The sequence below is a fragment of the Macaca mulatta genome, chromosome 4 (genome assembly GCF_049350105.2).
Source record: "Macaca mulatta isolate MMU2019108-1 chromosome 4, T2T-MMU8v2.0, whole genome shotgun sequence".
In the NCBI taxonomy this organism is placed as follows: domain Eukaryota; kingdom Metazoa; phylum Chordata; class Mammalia; order Primates; family Cercopithecidae; genus Macaca; species Macaca mulatta.
The window spans coordinates 19,589,307-19,612,209 of NC_133409.1; the positions used below are offsets into that span (position 1 = coordinate 19,589,307).

At 39.1% G+C, this 22,903-nt stretch overlaps 1 long non-coding RNA gene across 1 annotated transcript; it reads right to left on the reverse strand.

The window, feature by feature from the left end:
* Positions 1-568: 568 nt before the first annotated feature.
* On the reverse strand, positions 569-22,903 carry LOC144340641 (uncharacterized). The gene is made up of 4 exons (XR_013416887.1): positions 22,828-22,903; positions 21,394-21,522; positions 15,196-15,540; positions 569-814 (listed from the first exon to the last, which is right to left on the reverse strand). It is a non-coding gene; the product is annotated as an uncharacterized LOC144340641 (long non-coding RNA).

The following is a 22,903-nucleotide window of genomic DNA, read 5'->3' on the forward strand; positions in this document are numbered from 1 at the left end:
GAAGTAATCTAGTTAGAATAAACATGTTTGTTACAGTGTTATTTTCCTAAAAACAAAATGGATCCTTTAGTGAGTTAAACGTACTACAAAAGAGTAAGCTTTTTCAAAAGAATTCACATGTGCTTTGTTGTGTGACACTTAGTAATGGGTAGAATCATAAAAGGACTTAGTTCTGGTGGGCAGCTATAAGTTTAAAACTCATCTGAAACTAAGTTGTTTGGCCATTTTATTAGAAACATAAAGATAATAGTTTTTAACGAGACTGTCAATGTCTTTTGATTCCTTTGAGTTAAGAATTCTCTGAGCCTTCCAAAGGCATTGTGAATACTACAATGTCTAAGCACAGTGGCTGTGGGTGGGAGGGGGCGGTAGGTAATCCCATTTGTTGTGTGGTCTGAAGAATCTAGAAAGGTTCCAAATTCTCTCTCCTGCTATGGTTATCAATGCTTGAAATTGTATCCTGAGAAACTCATTTTTTTTTTTTTTTTTTTTTTTTTGCGGTGAGAGAGAGGGGAACCAAGCAAGCATTTTCCAATCCTTGCTGACTTACTTAAAGTCCAAATATTTCTTTATGTGGTTAAGGCCTTTATTTATTACTACTGTGGATTTAATCATTATGGAAGCATAGGATTATGAAGGTATAAATAAGCTTCAATATCTGAATTCACATATCTCAGCCCAAGCAGTTTAGGTAATTTGTCCAAGATCACAATTGCAGACACAGAAGTAGTTCAGTTTCTATGCATTCTGGTTGGCAATGGTTAGCTGTTCTTTTCTGAGAAGCGAGGGCGAAGGGCCTGAGAGTCCTGGTTTCCTGCAGGGACAGAAGGGATGGAATGGGAGAAGGTGGAAGGCAAAGACGGAGGAGGAATTTCACCTCCCTTTCAGTTTTGTTGCCTGCCACTGGCCTGTGAACATGTAGAGGAAAAGAGTAGTTTGGCATAAACTCTGCTCAGGTTTTAAACCATTTCCTCCCAAACAAAAAGTATTGACAGTCTTTAACTTGGTATATTATCTATTTCAAAAGAGATAAGCTAACCAGCTCAGGAAGTTCTTTTGCTTTTGTGTGAGTTTCTCAAGCAACAAACTTCCTCTGCGGCAGGGTTACAGAACTAAATACAAGACTCAGGGAATAAAGTTGAAAGTGTTTTCTCAGTCTTTTCTCCTTCTCCAGCTGTGTTCTCTGATTAGCAAGTTAGCATTTGGAACTCTTACTCTCTGAATGACCCTTAGATCTTTTCCAGTGACCAAGAAACCTGCAGTTTGTTCCCTAGCCTTTTAAAGTGCCATTTCCGTGCTTGGAAAACATTTCATCCATCAGTGGTATCAATACTTTTCATGCTGTGAAAGTTGGCTGTCCTGGCTACTTGCACAAATAATGAGCATGCAGAGCTGACCCAAATTCTACTCAAGAATTGCATAATATAAGCTAATCATTATATAAAGAGTGCACTGAGTGTCTCTATAATGAATTCTGAGAGATCTACAAAATAAAATGCACACCATGTCAGCTCTTCAGTATTCCCTGTTAGAGTTAGGAAAAACATATTTTTTTTAACTTGGTCAATTTTCCCCCAATTTCTCTTCTAACAAAGATTTGTAGTGCTTACTGTAAGAAAATACATAAGTAGTAGATATTAGAAGTATAGTAGACCCCCTAAAAGAGTTCCCATAGTAAATAATTTAGTAATTATCTAGTAATAAATAATAACTAAAACCTTGATATATATCTCGATTTTTCCATAATTCTGGATATTTATAAAAAATGTGTACACACATACACACATTTACATAACTCAGCTCATAGCATACATTCTATTCTATAACCTGAAGTTTCCCATGACAATATGCCATGACACGAGCATCTCTATTTCAAAAAAAGAAAGAAAACCATGTTATCATTTTTAATGGCTACACCATTATTTATCTAGGCACCTATTGAAGAATATTTAGGTTGTGTTCCAATTTTTCACTATTATCAACTATGTGGTAATATTTTTGGATGTGTGCACATTTGTACTGGTTACATGGTAGCTCAGTTTGCAAGTCTATTGAAATTTAAAAAAAAAGGATTGGTTTAATTAAATAACTTTTTTTCCCTCAGAAGATATTTAGTTAAAGGATTGGCTCATAGAAAGTCTTTCCTAGTCTGATTTTTGAGACTGCTTCCTGCCAGAGGTTGCCCTTCAGTGTCCTGTTGGGCTGCCTTATTCAGTCATCTTCCTAGGACCAGGGCATTTCACCTGGGTTGCGTGAGTGGCTTAATGGGAAAGAATACATGACTGTCTCCCAAGTTTGATGACTGGGATGGTCTGCCACAGCTGCTGGAGCCAACACAAGGACTCTCATCTTCAATGGACACCTCACTTGTGGCTTAGTTTCAGTGGATGCAGAAGCCCTGCTCCAGCGTCTTGGCCACTCAGTAGCATGGCCTGTGCTTGGCATTTTAGTCAATTTGCATAGTTTCTAGTACTGGTACATATACTATTGAGTAAACATTCTAACTTCTCTTCACTGAATAGCCACAATAGCCAAGGTGCAGTTGAAATTCACAGCCACAACTTCTAACAGTGGATTCTTAGCAAATGAGCCTTATCCTGAGAATATATGCAGTTTTAACAAACCCAATCCAGTTGTGTGTAAATGTCGCTCTCAAATTAGTTTCCTTTGCCTCAGACATAGTCAATGATTGGAAGGAATCTACACTTTCAATCTCAGCACACACAATTCACATGCCAGCCTTGCATTCCAATCAGACTCCAAACTTTTTATGATCCCGAAGCCTGAAACTCAACATTTCTATCTTGTGTCATTTTGGAGAGAAATGTCCTCCTAATTTCTTTTTCCCATTCTAAATATAATCCTGCCCACTCTTGGGAGCTCAGCTCAGATGACACCACACTGATGAAGTCTGTCCTAACCACGTCCTCCTCTGGGTGCTCTTATTTTTGGCATATTGTTTTTACTACTCACTTGATAATTTGAATAGAGTGATTCATTCATTCTTTCTCTCTCTCTTTACACACACACACACATGCACAAACGCACACACACATACCCATGAAAGCACTACTGTTCTAGAGTAGTGTCAAAGGGGAAATTTTTTGTACTCATCATTCCGTCCCTCCTTTTCCAGCCAATGCTCATTCCATCAGGTACAGCATATGCACTTTATGCAAATTGGCCTAATTTGAGTCTCCACTAAACATGCAGAGAACATACATATATTGGATTAATTAGCCATGGATTCTACATTTAGCAAGTCCTTCAGACTCAGTGGTTGAGTCACGTTATATGATAGCCACAGCAAACAGAGCAATGAAAGTTGAGAGAAGATGGAGGGAACAAGCAGACATGGAGGAGCCGGTCGATGGCATTTACCTCCTGTTCCCCTCATTTCCCCCCTTGAGCCTGTGCACGCACTCTCACACACACACATGCATGTGCACGTGTGCATGCACACACACACATGCTTACCCACACCCACGCTGCTTGGGTCCTGAGAGTTCTGTCGTTTCCAGCTGCTCAGTGAGCTTGCCTGCCTTGGATTCCGGGAGAAGTTCCTATTTTCACATACATTACTCTTTACTTAAAGCAGGTTGGGTAGCTTTCTGGTCTTTGAAGCCAAACAATTTCTATCTAAGAAGTAAGGCATTTTCTGTCTTGAAGAGGCATTTCTAAATGTCTTATGAGTGAACACTTAGTCTCTATACACTCTGCAGCTCTGTTAGTTTTGTTCGTTTGTGTCCCTGCTCAACCCTTTCCTTGACTGCCTGTAGAGCACGGTCACAGTGTCTGTGAGGCCCCTGTCTCCTCCTCTAGACTCTAGGATTCCCATCTTTGTGATCTAGCTCCAAATCTATGCACTTATTTATATACAAATTGCTTGCCAACTAACTGGTGACATTTTACAGACTTGGCGAGCTCTTCTGATTCAACATGTTTGCATCATTACAGACACCTGAGGAAATAGGACCTCAAGTGGCAGGAACTTCAAGCACTGCAGTGAGGGGAGAGTAAACAATTTAAAAAGGCTTTTCCTTAGATCCCACCAGAGAGGCAGCTGCTCTTTCTGCCTGCGTTAGGGATTCCCTCAGCACATTTTAAGACTGTGTAAATCTGTCCAGGAAATACCGCTAATACTCTCAAGGCAAAAAGACACTTAAAAACTGTCCTAGTTAAATGAGACTACAGATATAATACCCCACATTAGTGACTCAAAATATATACAGCTATGTTTTCATAATGTTCAGCCTTAAAAAAAATCACACAGAGTAGTTTGTTTGCTGGGTAGGTTTGATTGCAGGATGATGAATCAAACACTCGGAAAGGGTCTTCGTTTTTACTAACCACCAATTAACGCACACTGGGTGTAATCCTGGACAAAACATACCTCTTACAATCCAGTATCTCTTTTAAAGTGAGAAGCTTAGGTGGAAGATCTCTAGTATCTTTTTAAAATCAGACATTCTGGCTGGGCACTGTGACTCACGCCTGTAATCCCAGCACTTTGGGAGGCTGAGGCGGGTAGATCGCCTGTGGCCAGGCATTCGAGACCAGCCTGGCCAAACATGGAGAAACCCTGCCTCTACTAAAAAAAAAAAAAAAAAAATATATATATATATATATATATATATATATACACACACAAAATTAGGTATTCTGTGATTTTCAGTTGTGAAAGCCTCTGAAATGAAGGTGTCAAGTAAAAATGATTAGAGCAGTTAGAGAGAGAAACAAGTCAGCCTATAGTGGCTGTGTCTTCTTGGACCTCCATCTTGTTTTGAAGGATCTTAGAGAAGGTGAGAATAGCACCCTTTCTTCACAAAGCCGAATGACTTCAGCAAACCCAGGTGTCTCCTAATTTCAAGCATTTGGTTGAGATGTGTATTTTAGGTACAAAGAATATTAACAATTCTGCAACAATTGAGCACTAACTCTTCTATATGTTTGTAAGAATTACCAGGGCTCAGGTAAAGTAATTTCTAGAATGGCTTTTAGAGTCCTTCCTAAGTGACGACTCCTGCAGATATTATGTGCCTTTAAATAGTAACATTGCCTCTTTAACTAAAATTAGATCAGTGTTTCCTAACTAGGGTCAATTTTGGCTCCTGGGGGATATTTGGCAATATCTGAAGGCATTTTTGGTTGTCACATCTGGGAGTGGGGTGGAGAAACAGTGTGCTACTGGCATCTAGAGTGTAGGGGCCAGGGTTGCTGCTGAACACTGCACCCTAAAATGCACAGGATAACCTCCAAAATAAAGAAATATCTAATCCCAGATGTCAATAGTGTCACGGTTGAGAAAGCCTAGACTAGAGAGTGCATGGGAAAGATAATGACATGTGGACCCTTACTTTGGTCCACATGCAATCTCATTTTTTAAAGTCAGAAACCTGTGTAATGACAACTGAATGAGCTTAGAAAATATATTGCTAAGAAGCTTTTTAAGCTAGCAAGATAATTTAGGTTTAATGAGCCCTACTGCCTTCATAAATATGTCCCCAAAAACTTTATTTTAAAAATATAAATTGAGTTATGAACCTCATCTGGTTAGGACACTCTAATAGATTGCTCTCAGGAAAGATGCAAACTCTTTAAGTGGCCCACAAGGCTCTGCATGACCTGGTCCAGACTTCCTCTGCAGCCTTCTCTCAGGATTCCGTGTTTGCTATTCTCCCACTCCTCTAGCCTGCCAACTGCTTAAATGCACAAAGCTCTTTCCTGTTCGGGCCTCTACCCACACTCTTCCCTTCTTCCCTCTGCTTAGAACATTTCTTCTCAGCCACAGGGTCTCTCCCTGCACCGACTTGTCCTTAGCTCAAATGTTGGCATCTTTGCAAAGGTTTTACTGAAGCTCTAACCTAGTCCAAATTAGACCCTGTGTTTTATTCTCTGCATTTTATAATATTCATCACATTTCTAATCATGTCGTTTTGTGTGTTTATGTGTTCATGTTTGGTTCCCTCCAAGGTTTTATGACCCATGAGGAGACAAAGTGTACAATAGTTTTTTTTAAGTTTTATTTTTTTTATTTTTCTGTAAGTTATTGGGGTACAGGTGGTATTTGGTTACATGAGTAAGTTCTTTAGTGGTGATTTGTGAGATTTTGGTGCACACATCACCTGAGCAGCATACACCGCACCATATTTGTTGTCTTCTAACTTTGGCCCCCCGACTCATCCCCCAAAGTCCCCAAAGTCTGTTGCATCATGCTTATGCCTTTGCATCCCCATAGCTTAGCTGCCACACATCAGTGATGTTTGGTTTTCCATTCCTGAGTTACTTCACTTAGAATAATAGTCTCCAGTCTCATCTAGGTCACTGCAAATACTGTTAATTCATTCCTTTTTATGGCAGTGTAGTATTCCATTATATATATATAAAATATTCCATTACATATATAATATATAGTATTATATATAATATATATACAATATATAGAATTATATATATATATTATATATATATCAAGCACAGTTTTTTTTACTCTTTATCCACTCATTGATTGATGGGCATTTGGGTTGGTTCCACAGTTGTGCAATGGTGAATTGTGCTGCTATAAACATGCATGTGCAAGTACCTTTTTCAAATAATGACTTCTTTCCCTGTGGGTAGATACCCAGAAGTGGGATTGCTGGATCAAATGGCAATTCTACTTTTAGTTCTTTAAGGAATCTCCACACTGCTATCCATAGTGGCTGCACTAGTTTACATTTCCACCAGCACTGTAGAAGTGGTCCCTGTTCACCAAATCCATACCAGAATCTACTGTTTTTTGATTCTTTTATTATGGCCATTCTTACAAGAGTAAGGTGGTATTGCACTGTGGTTTTGATTTACATTTCCCTGATCATTAGTGATGCTGAGCATTTTTTTCAGATGTTTGTTGGCCATTTATATATCTTCTTTTGAGAATTGTCTGTTCATGTCCTTAGCTCTCTTTTTGATGGGATTGTTTGTTTCTTCTTAATGATTTGTTTGAGTTAGTTTTAGATTCTGGATATTAGTCCTTTGTCAGATGTATAGATTGTGAAGATGTTCCTCTACTCTGTGGGTTGTCTATTTACTCTGCTAACTGTTCCTTTTGCTGTGCAAAGGTTCTTTGGTTTCATTAGGTCCCAGCTATTTATCTTTGTTTTATTGTATTTGCTCTTGTGTTCTAGGTCATGAAATCCTTGTCTAAGCCTATGTCTGGAAGAATTTTTCCAATGTTATCTTCTAGAACGTTTATAGTTTCAAGTCTTAGGTTTAAGTATTTAATCCATCTTGAGTTGATTTTTATATAAGGTGAGAGATGAGGATCCAGTTTCATTCTCCTACATGTAGCTAGCCAATTATCCTAGCAGCATTTGTTGAAAGGGCTGCCTTTCCCCACTTTATGTTTTGTTTGTTTTGTCGAAGATCAGATGGCTGTAAGTATTTGGGTTTATTTCTTGGTTCTCTCTTCTGTTCCATTGGTCTATGTGCCTATTTTTGTACCAGTACCACGCTGTTTTGATGACTATGGCCTTGTAGTATAGTTTGAAATCAGGTAGTGTGATGCCTCCAGATTTGTTCTTTTTGCTTAGTCTTGCTTTGGCTATACAGGCTCTTTTTTGGTTCCATGTTAATTTTAGAACCGTTTTTTTCTAATTCTGTGAAAAATGATGGTAGTATTTTGATGGTGATTGCATTGAATTTGTAGATTGCTTTTGGCAGTATGGTTATTTTCACAATATTGATTCTACCCATCCATGAGCACAGGATATGTTTCCATTTGTTTGTGTCAACAATGATTTCTCAGAATTGTTTTGCTTTTCCCTGTAGAGGTCTTTCAACTCCTTGGTTCAGTGTATTCCTAAGTATTTTATTTTATTTTTTGCACTTATTGTAAAAGGCGTTGAGTTCTTGATTTGATTCTCTGCTTGGTCACTGTTGGTCTATAGAAGAGCTACTGATTTGTGTACATTAATCTTATATCTGGAAACTTTGCTGAATTCTTTTATCAGTTCTAGGAGCTTTCTGGAGGAGTCCTTAGGGTTTTCCAGGTAAACAATCATATCATCAGCAAACACTAACAGTGTGACTTACTTTTTACCCAGTACTATGTTGAAGAGGAGTGGTGAAAGTGGGCATCCTTTTCTTGTTCCAGTTGTCATATGGAATGCTTTCAGCTTTTCCCCATTCAGTATTATGTTGGCTATGGGTTTGTCACAGATGGCTTTTATTACATTAAGGTACATCCCTTGTATGCCAATTTTGCAGAGACTTTTATCATAAAGTGATGTTGGATTTTGTTGAATGCTTTTTCTGTATCTATTGAGATGATCATGTGATTTTTGTTTTTAATTCTATTTATGTGGTGTATCATATTTATTGACTTGCATATGTTAAACCATCCCTGCATCCCTGGTATAAAACCCACTTGATCATGGTGGATCATTGTTTTGATATGTTGTTGGATTCGTTTAGCTAGCATTTTGTTAAGGATTTTAGCATCTGTGTTCATCAAGGATATCAGTCTGTAATTCTCTTTTATGGTTATGTCCTTTCCTGGTTTTGGTATTAGGGTGATGCTGGCTTCATAAAATGAATTAGGGAGGGTTCCTTCTTTCTCTATCTTGTTGAATAGTCTCAAAAGGATTGGTACCAATTCTTCTTTGAATGTCTGATAGGATTCTGCTGTGAATCCATCTGGTCCTGGATTTTTTTGTTGGTAATTTTTAAATTACCATTTCAATCTCGCTGCTTGTTCAGGTTATCTAATTCTTCCTGATGTAAGCCAGGAGGGTTGTATTTTTCCAGGAATTTATCCATTTCTTCTGTGTTTTCTAGTTTATGTGCATAAAGGTGTTCATAGTAGCCTTGAATGATCTTTTGTATTTCAGTGGTGTCCATTGTAATATCTCCTGTTCTGTTTCTTAGTAAGGTTATTTGGATTTTCTCTTTTCTTTTCTTGGTTAATCTTGCCAGTGGTCCATCAATTTTATTTATCTTTTCAACGAACCAGCTTTTGTTTCATTTATCTTTTGTAATTTTTTGTTTCAATTTCATTTATTTCTGCTCTGATCTTGGTTATTTCCTTTCTTCTGCTGGATTTGGGTTTGTTTTGTTCTTATTCCTCTAGTTTCTTGAGTTGTGACCTTAGAGTGTCAGTTTGTGCTCTTTCAGTCTTTTTGATGTAAGTATTTGTGGCTCAGAACTTTCCTTTTAGCACTGCCTTTGCTGTATTCAGAGGTTTTGATAAGTTGTGTCATTACTGTCATTCAGTTCAAAGGATTTTTAAATTTCCATCTTGATTTTGCTTTTGACCCAGTGCTCATTCAGGAGCAGGTTATTTAATTTCCATGTATTTGCATGGATTTGAAAGTTTGTTGTGGGAAATCAGGGACCCCAAATGGAGGGACTGGCTGGAGCTGCATCAGAGGAACATAAATTGTGAAGATTTCATGGACATTTACCAGTTCCCAAATAATACTTTCATAATTTTTTACACCTGTCTTACTTTAATCTCTTAATCCTGTTATCTTTATAAACTGAGGATGCACATAACCTCAGGGCCACTATGATAATTGTGTTAACTGTACAAATTGATCATAAAACATGTGTATTTGAACAATATGAAATCAGTGCACCTTGAAAAAGAACAGAATAACAGCGATTTTCAGGGAACAAGGGAGGACAACCATAAGATCTGACTGCCTGCAGGGTCGGGCAAAATAGAGCCATATTTTTCTTCTTGTAGAGAGTCTATAAATGGACGTGCAAGTAGGAAAGATATCACTAAATTCTTTTCCTAGCAAGGATTAATACTCTGGGAAAGGAATGCATTCCTGGGGGGAGGCCTATAAATGGCTGCTCTGTGAGTGTCTGTCTTATGCGGTTGAGATAAGGACTGAAATACGCCCTGGTATCCTGCAGTACCCTCAGGTTTACTAGGGTGGGGAAAACCCCACCCTGGTAAATTTGAGGTCATACCAGTTCTCTGCTCTTGAACCCCGTTTTCTGTTAAGATGTTTATCAAGACAGTACATGCACTGCTGAGCATAGACCCTTATCAGGAGTTTTTGATTTTGCCCTGGTCCTGTTTCCTCAGAAGCATGTGATCTTTGTTCTCTTTTTTGCCCTTTGAAGCATGTGATCTCTATGACCTACTCCCTGTTCTGGCACTCCTTCCCCTTTTGAAATCCCTAATAAAACTTGCTGGCTTTAAGGCTCAGGTGGGCATCATGGTCCTACTGATATGTGATGCCACCCCCTGAGGCCCAGCTGTAAAATTCCTCTCTTTGTATTCTTTCTCTTTATTTCTCAGCCAGCTGACACTTATGGAAAATAGAAAGAACCTACGTTGAAATATTGGTGCTGGGTTCCCCTGATAAATGTTCCTTTTGGAGTTTATTTCCAGTTTTATTCCACTGTGGTCTGAGAGAGTGCTTGATGTAATTTCAATTTGATTAAACTTATTGAGGCTTGTATATGGCCTATCACATGATCTGTCTTTGCGAAAGTTCCATGCACTGTTGAATAGAATGTGTATTCTGCAGTTGTAGGATGAAATGTTTTGTATATATCTGTTAAGTCCATTTGTTCCAAAGTATAGTTTAAGTCCATTGTTTCTTTGTTGACTTTCTGTCTTGATGACCTGTCTAGTGCTGTCAGTGGAGTATTGAAGTCCCCCACTATTATTGTGTTGCTGTCTATATCACTGCTTAGTTCTATCACTAATTGTTTTATACATTTGGGAGCTCTAGTGTTAGGTGCATACATGTCTAGGGTTGTGATATTTTCCTGTTGAACACGGCCTTTTACCATTATATAATGTCCCTCTTTGTCTCTTTTAACTGCTGTTGCTTTAAAGTTTGTTTAGTCTCATATAAGAATAGCTATGCCTGCTCGCTTTGGGTGATCATATGCATGAAATGTTTTTTTCCACCCCTTTACTTTAAGTTTATATGAGTCCTTATGTGCTAGGCAAGTCTCCTGAAGGCAGCAGAGAGTTGTTTGATGAGTTCTTATCCATTCTGTGGTTCTGTATCTTTTAAGTGGAGCATTTAGGCCGTTTACATTCAATGTTAGTATGGAAACATGAGGTACCATTGCAATCATCATGCTCTTTGTTGCCTGTGTACTTTGTTTTTTTGTTTATTATTTTTGTTTTTTAACTTGTATTTTTGTTTTATAGGTCCTGTGTGATTTATGCTTTAAAGAGGTTCTATTTTGACGTGTTTCTAGGATTTGTATCAAGATTTAGGGCTCCTTTTATTAGTTCTTGTAGTGGTGGCTTGGTATTGGCGAATTTTCTCAACATTTGTTTGTCCGAAAAAGACTGTATCTTCCCTCTACATATGATGAGTAGTTTCTCCGGATACAAAATTCTTGGCTGATAACTGTTTTGTTTGAGAAGACTGAACATAGGTCCCTAATACATTCTCGCTTGTAGGGTTTCTGCTGAGAAATCTGCTATTAATCGGATAGGTTTTCCTTTATAGGTTACCTGGTGCTTCTATCTCACAACTCTTAAGATTCTTTCCTTCATCTTAACTTTGGATAACCTGATGACAGTGTGCCTATGCGAAGACCTTTTTGTGATGAATTTTCCAGGTGTTTTTGTGCTTCTTGTATTTGGATGTCTAGGTCTCTAGCAAGGCTGGGGAAGTTTTACTTGGTTATTCCCCCAAATATGTTTTCAAACCTTTTAGAAATTTCATTTCTCAGGAACACTGATTATTCTTAAGTTTGGTTGCTTAACTGAAATCCAAGACTTCTTGGAGGGTTTGTTCATATTTTCTTTTTCTTTTTTCTTTGTTAGATTGGGTTAATTTGAAGACCTTGTCTTTGACCTCTGAATTTCTTTTACTTGTTCAATTCTATTGCTAAGACTTTCCAGAGCATTTCACATTTCTACATGTGTGTCCAAAGTTTCCTGAATTTTTGATTGTTTTTTCTTTAACCTATCTATTACCTTGAATATGTCTCCTGTCACTTATTGTATCATATTTTGGATTTCCTTGCATTGGACTTCACCTTTCTCTGGTCCTCCACTGATTAGCTTAATAACTAATCTCTCAAATTCTTTTTCAGGTAGATTGGGGATTTCTTCCTGGTTTGGATCCATTGCTGGTGAACTACTGTGATTTTTTTTGGGTAGAAGAGCCTCATTTTGTCATATTATCAGGGTTGATTTTCTGGTCCCTTCTTATTTGGGTAGGCTATGTCAGAGGGAAGGTCTAGTGCTGAAGGCTATTCAGATTCTTTTAGCCCACAGGGTGTTCCCTTGATGTAATACTCTCCTCCTTTTCCTACGAATGTGGCTTCCTGTATGCCGAACTGCAGTGATTGTTGTCTCAATTCTGGGTCTAGCCATCCAGTGAGTCTTAACCTGGCTCTAGGCTGGTACTGGGGGCTGTCTGCACAGAGTCCTGTAATGTGAATCATCTATGGGTCTCTCAGCCATGGATACCAGTGCTTGTTCCCACGGAAATGGCAGGTGGTGCAATGGACTCCATGAGGGTTCTTAGCTTTGGTGGTTTACTGTTCTATTTTTGTTCTGGTTGGCCTCCTGCCAGGCAGTGGCACTTTCCAGAGAGCATCAGCTGTGGTATTATGGGGAAGAACCAGTGGTGGGTGGGGCTCTAGAACTCCCAAGATTATATGCCTTTTGTCTTTCACTACCAGAGTGGGTAGGGAAGGACCATCAGGTGGGGGCAGGGCTAGGTGTATCTGAGCTCAGACTCTCCTTGGCAGGTCTTGCTGCAGCTGCTTTAGGGGATGGGGGTGAGATCCCCAGGTCACTGGAGTTGTGTTCCTAGGAGGATTATGGCTGCCTCTCCTGATTCATGCAAGTTGTCAGGAAGTGGGGGAAAGCCAGCAGTCACGGGCCTCACCCAGCTTCCATGCAAACCGAAGGGTTGGTCTCACTTCCCAGTGCCCACCCAACAGTCCCTAGACCGTTTCCAGATGGAGAGCCACAGGGGCTTGAAAACCACCCCAGGCTATCCACCTCCCAGCTGGGAAAGAAAAGGGCTTGGTTCTTCCCTTGGCTGTGGAGTCTGCACAATGGATTTGCGCCTTCCTCCGAGTTATGGCCAGAAGGCTTCTCACTCTGTTCAAATGGTTACAAAATTCAGCTAGAGATTTGCTTCCTCCTGTGTGGTTTTACTCCCTGCTTCTCTCCCGTTGGATCTTTGTGGTGCTGCGTCTGGAATTGGTGGGTTCTTGGTCACCCAGACTTCTAGAATGAAGCTGTGGACCCTCGCAGTGAGTGTTACAGTTCTTAAAGATGGTGTGTCCGGAGTTTGTTCCTTCATATGTTCAGATGTTCAGTTGTGTCTGCAGTTTCTTCCTTCTGGTAGGTTCGTGGTCTGGCTGACTTCAGGAGTGAAGCTGCAGACCTTCGCGGTGAGTGTTAGGGCTCTTAAAGGCAGTGTGTCTGGAGTTGTTCATTCTTCCCAATGGGTTCATGGACTTGCTGGCTTCAGGAGTGAAACTGCAGAAGTTTGTGGTGAGTGTTACAGCTCATAAACGTGGCATACACCCAAAGAGTGAGCAGCAGCAAAATTTATTGTAAAGAGTGAAAGAACAAAGCTTCCACAGTGTGGAAGGGGACCAGAGCCGGTTGCCCTTGGCTGGTTCCCGCAGCCTGTTTTTACTGCCTTATCTGACCCCACCCACATCCTGCTGATTGGGCCATTTTACAGAGAGCTGATTGGTCTATTTTACAGAAAGCTGATTGGTCCATTTTACAGAAAGTTGATTGATCCATTTTGACAGAGTGCTGATTGGTGCACTTACAATCCTTTAGCTAGACACAGAGTGCTAGAAAGAAAAGTTCTCCAAGTCCGCACTAGGTTAGCTAGATACAAAGGACTGATTGGTGTATTTACAAACCCTGAGCCACACACAGAGTGCTGATTGGTGTGTTTACGATTCCTTACTAGATATAAAGGTTCTCCAAGTCCCCACTAGACTCAGGAGCCCAGCTGGCTTCACCTAGTGGATCTCAAATCAGGGCTGCAGGGGGAGCTGCCCACCAGTCCTGAGCCACGCCTGCACTCCTCAGCCCTTGGGCGGTCAATGGGACCAGGGGCCACAGAGCAGGAGGCAGCGCCCGTCAGGGAGGCTCGGGCCATGTGGGAGCCCACCCTGGAGGTGGGGCTCAGATGTGGTGGGCTGCAGGTCCGGAACCCTGCCCTGCAGGGAGGCAGCTGAGGCCCCACAAGAATTTAAGCCCGGTGCATGTGGGCCAGCAGTGCTGGGGGACCTGGGGCAACCTCCGCAGCTGCTGGCCCAGGTGCTAAGTCCGTCACTGCCCTGGACCAGTGGCACTGGCCGGCCACTCTGAGTGTGGGGCCCACCAAGCCTGTGCCTGCGCCTGCCAGAACTCATGCTGGACTGTGAGTGCCAGGCCCCGGTTACTGCTCAGGCCTCTCCCTCCACACCTCCCTGCAAGCAGAGAGAGCCGGCTCCAGCTTTGGCCAGCCCGGAGTGGGGCTCCCACAGTGCAGTGGCGGGCTGAAGGGCTCCTCAAGCACCGCCAGAGTGGACGCTGAGGCCGAGGAGGCACTGAGAGTGAGGGCTGCTAGCACATTGTCACCTTTCAGTGCTAGGCAGGAATGGCCTTCTAGGGGACACAGAGAGTTCCCTGGATGTTTCTGCTGCTTCCTCTACCACTGCATTTCACATGGCTTCCAAATGTACTCAGCTCCAGGTAAAGTCAGAAACTTCTCCGGCAAACAGACCTCCACCTTCTCCAGGGGGGTGTGTGTTTGAGAGAGGAGGGTCTCCCTTTCACACTTCTGCAGTTGGGGCACTCACAGTTTTGGGGAGGTGTCTCCTGTGTTCTGCAGGAGGAGTCTGCTTCCTGCAGAGGGTCTGTGGGTCCTCTCAGGATTGTTGGTTTGTTCTTGCTGTCCATATGTAGCTAAAATTCACAATGCGAGCTGCCTGCTGCTCTGTCCGGAGCATCAATCTAGTCCTGCCTCCCGTCCACCATGATCTCTCCTCTAATCCAAAGTGTAAAATACTTTTTAAAATTACCAAAAAGTATGTATTGCTTAATTTGATCATATATATTTAGTGGGGCAACAAAAATGTAAGATATTTATTTTTTATTGTGGTGAGAACAGATAACATAAGATCCATCCTCTCAACATAATCAGTGTTGAACAACAGACCTCAAGAACTTATTCAGATGATGATTTTTGCAGTGCTTACCTTTACTGTCTAATAATGTCTGCACAGAGTAGGTCCTCCACAAATCTTTGTTCAGGAAATACAAGAAAATGCCTTTGATCCTTAGAGTCATACTAGAAGCCTTGGCCTTTTTAGTGTTCTCTCAATTCCCAAGTATATAACCACAATATACTACAGCATCTAGTACAGGAAGTTTCTATGCCAGGTACAAGGGACATATGTTCTTAACAGGACTCCATCTTTTCTCTGAGGCAGAAGATAGACAACTGTCCAAAAGCATTTATTCAGTGCTGTGTGCGGTAGGACTTAAGGCTATTGCTACTGTCTTGTGATACAGCTGCCTCCAATGAAAGGTGCTGCTTCTCTCTGAAATTGGAAGGACAAAAGAAGCAAGGCAACTCTTTCCCAAAATTTAGGATTAGAATAGCAGAACATCTCTTTTTGAAGTATGGGCTAGGTAGAAAAAAGTGGTTCCTAAATGTTGTACACCTTTCAAATGATCTTAAATAGGAAAATCCTATGAGCACCAAGGATCATGTAAGTTTAGGGTTTTGATGCAAGGACTAATGAAAAATTCAGGACCTCAAGAAATGGTCTAATCTGTGCACTTCTGTCTTGGGCAAGTAGAGTCTTATGGACACTGGCAGACTAACCTAACTAGCATCATAATAGTCTGATAGCTAGTAGACTGATCTGCTTCACTGTTTATCATCAGCACATCATCTTTCTGTTCCAAAGAACTGGGACTGAGTGGGTACACTTAGTTCTTTTGAATAAAGTGATAAAGATATGTTTTCTTTTTTTATGTCTCTGAACATCTGACCTACGTTTTATCTTTTTGTTATGAAGTAGAAGAACATTTTATTCTACTTAAGATTTATTTTGAGGGGAGATTAAGTCTCTATGTGCAGGTATATATGAGCTTCAGTTTTTATTGAATTGGGGTGTCTCACATGTAATGAAATATATTTTCATGGTGAACATCCTTTTATATATTTCAGTTCAGATACACCTTAATTTTATAAAATGAATAAACTAAATCAATAAAGAGAGGGAAAATCATTTTTAGCATTATAATTCTTTCTGTTTGAAGTTAGAGACAAGGTTATCTTCAGGACTTTAGTTCTCCAATCCAATAAGTTAGAAATGTTCTTTTTTAAATTAAGAAAAATGCCTAATGTTTGATATGATTTTAAATATTAACTCTTGTTAAAATGCTTATGCTTCATTTTGGTTCAAATCTTAAAGATATAATGTTTTGGATCCAGGTCATGTGTTTTACACACTGATTATTACCTAATGTATAAAAACAAAGATGTCTGATTCTAAGATAGTCTCTCCCTTATTGATGACAAGAAAAATCTTTTCAGTAATCTCATATTGTCCATTGAGATAAATATGTAGGGTATAATTTTACTGGTCACACTAATTATTTAAAGCATGACATGAATTAGTAAATGTGTATTTTGTCATCAGCATCATCAGCACCATCACTGTGTACACCGTTATTGTCATCATTACCACTGTTGTCATTGCCAAGTTTTCCTTTTCTTCTTTCTCATCTTCCTCCTCCAGTTCACAAAAATCATGTTATCAAGATTTGCCAATAATAAAAACCCTTCATATCTACTTTAAGAAGCAGTTAGTAACAGAAAATACTGTTTTATAAACTGATGTGTTCTGCAGAAAATTTTATGTTCCCTTAAATAGCTAATGCATAAACTCTCTGTATTAGTTTTCTGTTGCTGTTAGTACCACAAACTCTGTGGCTTAAAACAACACATACCTACTGTCTCACAGTTTCTGTGAATTAGGAGTCCAAGTGCTGGTTACCTGGGACCTTTTTCTGGGTCGTATGAAATTGTAATCAAGGTGTTGGTGGGCCATGATATCATCAAAGGCCAGGGAGCCTTTTCCAAGCTTATTCAGGTTGTTGGCAGAATCCAGTTCCTTGCAACTGTAGAACTGAGGCTGCATTTTCTCATTGGCTACTTGGGAACTACTCTTAGCTCTTAGAGATTACCTGTTGTTCCTTGCCCTCTCCATAACACATAAGTTTGTATCACCAAAGCCAGCTAGAAAAACTCTCTCAGGCTCAAATATGTTCATGGACAGTACAGTCCTTTATAAGCACTCACCTGATGAGGTCAGGCCCATCCAGAATAATCTCTTTCAATTAAGTCAAAACTGACTGACTAGTAACCTACTCATTAATGTGAAATCCCATTGCATTCACAAGTCCTGCCCACAATCAAGGAAAAGGAATCAAACAGGGTGTGATTCCTGAATCATACAAGAGGTTGGGAATCTTGGGAGTCATCTTTTAGTCTAGCACACTCTTTAACCTGCCTATTAATTTTTTCAGCTCTTTCCTATAGACTTTGCTGTCTAATATGACAGGAATCACAAGTGCCTACTTCCAGTGAAATTAAATAAAATTTAAAATTCAATGTCCTAACTATATTACGCATGGTTTCAGTACCGAACAGTAAATGTGATTAGCGGCTGTCATGGTGGACAGTGCAATTATAGATTATCTACTTTCACAAGAAGTTGTGTTTGGGACTAAAGTGCTAACAATTTGTATGGATTATCACTTCTATGTAACATAATTTTATTGTATTAACTCATCAGACTAAAAATGAAAATTTTAGACTGTGCAGGCAGGCAAGAGGGGAAAATTTTTAAACAGTACTTTGATATACGTTCAGTCACGCCGCAGAGGTGGTGTTTTTAGTCTACTCATAGCTCAGCCTCAGGAAGTCTCCTGCTATTGCCTCTCCTTTCTGCTGTGGCTAATTGTAATGAAGAATAATTCTGTCACCACAAAACGTCTTATTGAACAGTGCTTCACAGAAGATCATTAAAAAGGTAGATTATCATCTAATGTGCAGTTACAGCAGTTTTATGCGATGGAACATTCTCTGACGATGAAATCTGTATCTATGGTGCCCAATTTGGTAAGCACTAGCTACAGGTTGCTATCAAAGCACGGGAAATGTGACTAGTGAGGGATTAAATTCTGAATTTAATTACAAATTAATTAAATGATTTAAAATTTTAAATACATATATATGCCTAGTGGTATGTACATTGGGTAGCACAGATCTAGGCTATGACACATTTTCAATTATTGGAGTCCTGCTACTTTGACACTGGCTCATAGATAAAATCTGGGAGCTTTTAGGTTGGTGGTAGGGAAATGGTTGGGTAGATTAGGAAGATAATGTAATTCTCTTGACGTTTCATTATGTTTTAGATAATTTTGAAAGTCCAAGGAATGAGGTTGAAAAGTAAAATCTCCTAGTTTTAAATCTTATTTTATATTCAAGTTAGTGTTTCATCTTAACAATTTGTCTGCCTTTAGAATGTTACAGCTTTATTCAGCTGGAAGAAATTTTCTTATAATGTTTTCTCCTCACATTGACTTGCCTTTTGCTTTGTTACATTTAATTATATCCCCCCTTAAGGAAAATGGGAGGGAAAACATCAAGTAAACATGTTCCAATGCAGAACTTGTTCTTCCCCAAAAGGTATAGTTTGTAACTTAATAAACACAACCACATTGTGATTTAATTAACAAGTCATAGCAACAAAGAAAATAGTAAATCTGTAATTTATTTTAATGCGATGAAAATGGCAGATCTCTTTTAGATGAGAATTTAAAGTGAAGCAAAATCAAATTTAGCCCAGTGTTTCATTTCTAGATGTGCTGAAGTGTTGTCACAAAAACACACACTGCCTATCTCCATGGAATGTACACCTATTTTTAGGAATGAAAATTTCCATCATGCTAATATGTTTAAGTATCATTTCCAGATGCTCAACTTCTCAGGAACTGGACCACACGTTGAAACTGTGTGACACTCATAATGATAATTCTCTGTATTAACAATATGCAAACTCCGAGTCAAAAATTCCAGTTAGACACACACATTTCATAGCTGAGTTTCACTGTAGCTAGAGTTTGGCATTTCACCTATGCACAGTCTGAAAAAAGAGCGTCTCTGAAGTACTTCTGTTTGTGAAGGGAGTCAGAGGGCGGGGGCTGATCTACTTTTGTTGCTTGTTTATGGGGCAGGATGCCACAAGTCAAATGAACCATAATGACCATGGATTTCTAGGGAAAAAGGGAGCACAGAACTTGGTTCCATATGCACTATATATATTAGAGAAGGCCAGTTTGGACATTGTCTTGGATAGTTATATGTTCTAGTTCCTGTTACTAAGCAGAACTACAAAGAGAATGAATAGAAAGCCCTGAAGAGTTCTATACTTTCCCTCATACCCTATAGCTAAGAAACATTTCCACCTACCATCCTTTCCGTGTCTTCATGTTTTATATCTTTTCCTTGGAGCTAGAGGGTAATAACTATGATTGGAAGATTCTAATGCACAGCTGGATAACGATGCTTTGAAATACCACCTATAAATTCTTTCCTGGTAATTATGATTATTTTTTCTTTCTGTCTTTCAGGAAACATTCCACCTCTCATATCAGGCTATGAAGCTAAGACTTCCTGCCACTGAAAATGAGAAGAGGAGTTTAGAGACAGCTGAGACCAAACACTTTAACTGAGTCAACAGGAAGATTCAATTTAAACCTCCAACAAACACAATGGCTGTAAAACAAGTTGCATTTGATTTGCAAGAACCAAACACTTGAGAGAAGAATGGTTTTAGATTTGACTTACATTGGCAGTGCTTTGTGGAACCACTTACTGAGAGGATGCAGGATATGACATGGAGCATTTTTTTTAACCTAGAAGGGAAGATGCTAAAACACTTCCTGCCCAGAAGTGTGAAATGTATAGAGAATCCGGAGATGAAAGCAACACATGGAGATGTTAGTATAGTCTATGGTCTATTCAGTCTGCTACCTGGGCCAGAGTTCCTGTAGGTGAAGAAAATAGAGGTCCTGACAGTTTGAGGAATGTGAAAGAGGATCCTGCACAAACATAGCACTGTAATAATGTATTTCCTGTGCTTTGTACTGTTTTGGACACTGTATGTGCCTAATTGGAGTAGACTCGAGAGCATATGAGAAGAAAGAATTAGTAAGAGTGAAACTTCAGAATTTTTGAGGGGTTTTCTCAAATTGGATGAAGATATGGACCAGTATCTGGGAGATGTAGGGGCAATAGATAGTTTTAAAATCGTATATTTTAAATTTATTTTTGAAGATGATATGAATAACAGCATGCTATATTCTTTTAAATAAATTTATTTAAATTAACAAATGAAAATTTCATATATTTTTTGTGTTCAACCTGATATTCAGAAATATGTATACATTGTGGAATGGCTAAATCCAGATAATTAACGTATGCATTACCTTACCTTTTTTTTTTTGTGGTGAGAACAATTAAAAATCTACTCTCTTAGCAATTTTCAAAAATATAATGCATTGTTATTAACTATAGCCATATTGTTGTATAATAGAACTCTTGAATGTACTTCTTCTATCTAACTGAAATTTTGTACCTTTGACCAACATCTCTCCATCCCCCTTCTCCAGCCCCTGGTAACCACCATTCTACTCTCTGCCTCTGTGAATTTAACTTTTTAAGATTTCACATATATGTGAGATCAACAGCATATTATATCCAAAAGAGAGGGGAAAAATTTCCTTGTAAGACAGAGAAGGCCAGGTGCGGTGGCTCACACCTGTAATCCCAGCACTTTCGGAGGCTGAGATGGGTGGACTGCTTGAGGTCATGAGTTAGAGACCAGTCTGACCAACATAGTGAAACCCCATCTCTACCAAAAAGACAAAAAATAGCTCGGCGTGGTATTGGGTGCCTGTAATCCCAGCTACTTGGAAGGCTGAGGAAGGAGAATCGCTTGAACCAGGGAGGCAGAGGTTGCAGTGAGCCAAGATTGTGCCACTGCACTCCAGCCTGGATGACAACTATGTCTCAAAAAAAAAAAAAAAAGAGAGAGAGAGAGAGAGACAGAGAGGGAACAAATCATTGAAATAATGATCCTGAATGAGTGAAAGGGAATAGGACTGCAGAGGTTGGCTTTAGCTGGAAATAACAAGAGAAACACTCTCGTGGATAGATTTTATGTTAGGATCAAAAATGCAAGCAAATAGAACATAGCATAGTTTGAGCATTAGAATTACATAAACATAAATGTTAAATATTTAGAAAACCACCTTTGAGCCAGAAGACATTCCAGTTATGAAACATAAGCTTGACTAGAACTGCTTCTTACCTTAAAGGCATTAGAGTGGCCCAGTGGTTTTCAATGGGAGGTGATGTTTTCTCCACCGCCCAAGGATATTTGCCAATGTCTGGAGACACAGTTTGTTGTTACACCTGGGGGAGATGTTGCTATCGACATCTAGTGGGTAGAGGTCAGGAATGCTGCTAAACATTCTATAATGCAAAAGTCAGCGTGCAACACAGGAATTAGCTAGCTTAAAGTGTAAATAGTACAAAGATTGAAAAACCATGACAGGAAAGAGTCTCCCTGACCTCTACTGAAATCTGCTGTAGTTATTAATGGTATAGTTGATTTTATTTGCCCCTTACAGCCAAAGACAGGGAGAAGAAGCATCAAAGCCAGAGAACTGAAGTCTTCACATTTAGAAGATACGTGGTCATGTGACACATTGCAACACAGTGCAGAGAATTCTATTTAAAAGTATGTAACCTTTGGCTCATCTATGTTGTTCAGTGGTCACCAGAAATACAATTTGTCTTGAAGTGGCTCTCTCAGATTCCAGCCTACCACACTAATCTATCTAAACAAGTTCTATGAGAAGGAAATGTCTCCAGGTATGTTGGGTCAGCTGTGAACATTAAAATGGGGTTTACTGCTGAATTAGTTACTGGTGAAAACAAACATATTATAGCACCATTCTTGAAAATCACACATTTTGATACTTAATATACATCTTAGTTCAAATGGAAGTAATAAAGATGCAGTTTCGTAAGTTTTAAAATTATTTGGTCGCATGCAAAATATCTTTAATAACAAAATCTCAGACAAAATAAGGGTGTGAATATTGCTTATTTTAGATACAAATGCAACATTATTGGATGTATTTTGCTAGGATTTGAAGTGGATTATTTATGACAATAGAACCAGGGTAAAGGAAATAGGAATAACAAAAAGGTTTAAAAGATTAGTAAAATTTAATATTTAATAATTTGAAAGTTGATGTGAAATATTACTATATTCTGCTTAGGTAAGATTTACTAGAACACTTTGTAAAAATAATCTAAATACTAGGGCCAATCGGAATGCTGTTTTTCTTTAAAATTTCAAATTCACTGGATTATGGTAACTGAAAGAAGGAATAGACAAACCAGGTAATTCTTGCATTCTAATATTAGCTTTACCTAGTCATGCATAACAACACAGGGAAGCCATATGAAAAAATCATATCTAAAAATATCAGTCTGAGATAAAGTATGCAAATACATGTTTATTGTAAACCACCTCAAAATATTTTTGAAAGAAGGTAAGGCAAGGCATAAACATACAACTATTTAGTAGTATATGCCTTAATATTGAACAAGGAGTTTGATTTCTCTTATATTCATTTCTTTTTTTCAAACTTACTTTAAAGAGTTTTCTCTAGAATGTCACCTTGGGCTATAAATTAATCTTTAATCTATTTGTCTATATTTGTTGACTTACTACTATACACAGAATGTTAACTTGGTCCTAGAGATTGAGTGATGAATAATGTGCTCTACTTGCTCTAACGGGCATA